The following is a 1,015-nucleotide window of genomic DNA, read 5'->3' as shown; positions in this document are numbered from 1 at the left end:
TTATATGCTCTAAAATGCCATTCTTGGTGTTTTCAGGACAAAAAATAAAAATTTGAAGCAGTTGAAAATGTGGATTTTTAGAACTTTGAAACAAAAAATTGTTTTTTCTTAAAATGAAAAACCTGACTTGGCGATTATACAGCACTTGCAACACTGGCACATAATCTTCCTAAAAGCAGATAATCAATACCATGATTGGTTTGAAGGTAGGTGGTAAGTTCAACTACTGCTCCCATAGACTGAATGCAAGCTGTGAGTGTCTTGTTCAAAAGCCCAGCCGTTCCACATCCACGCAATTCTTCAAAATTTTTGGTTGAAAATGTGGATTTTTAGAACTACAAAAAATTGTTTTTTCTTAAAATGAAAATCCTGACTTGGCGATTATACAGCACTTGCAACACTTGCACTTAGAACACTGGCACATAATCTTCCTAAAAGCAGATAATCAATACCATGATTGGTTTGAAGGTAGGTGGTAAGTTCAACTACTGCTCCCATGGACTGAATGCAAGCTGTGAGTGTCTTGTTCAAAAGCCCAGCCGTTTCACATCCACGCAATTCTTCAAAATTTTTGTTTCCTCTTTCAGGAAAATGCACCCCAACACAGGCCTCGAAATTCGTTTTTGTTGACGGCGGACAAACATGTCCGGTCTGAGCAGGTATCTCGGCGGACAAATTAAGTTTCACGGCGGACACACCAGTTTTAGCGTCGATTGTCATGCCTAATTACTTTATCTTGACAATTCTTCGCCATTGAGAACTATTTTAGTTTAGAACTAGTCAAAACTTCGTGTAGCTGCTTAATATGCCGCATATCTGATTAACTTTCACCGAACGAGGTCGTGTGGCTTCTTGCGTCACAATGCTATGGGCACGAGTCGGAAAACTTCTACACTAACGCTACTACTTTCTGCTGTGTAAAGTTTCACTAGGCTTTTTTTCTTTAGGGTTATTTTTATGTGTCATGTGAGCGAAAGTGACGAAAAGAAAAAACAAAACATTAGAAAATGCACAA

The sequence above is a fragment of the Aplidium turbinatum genome, chromosome 15, assembly GCF_918807975.1.
Source record: "Aplidium turbinatum chromosome 15, kaAplTurb1.1, whole genome shotgun sequence".
Taxonomy (NCBI): domain Eukaryota; kingdom Metazoa; phylum Chordata; class Ascidiacea; order Aplousobranchia; family Polyclinidae; genus Aplidium; species Aplidium turbinatum.
The sequence above is the reverse complement of the archived record's forward strand: the minus strand, read 5'-3'. Positions refer to the sequence as shown.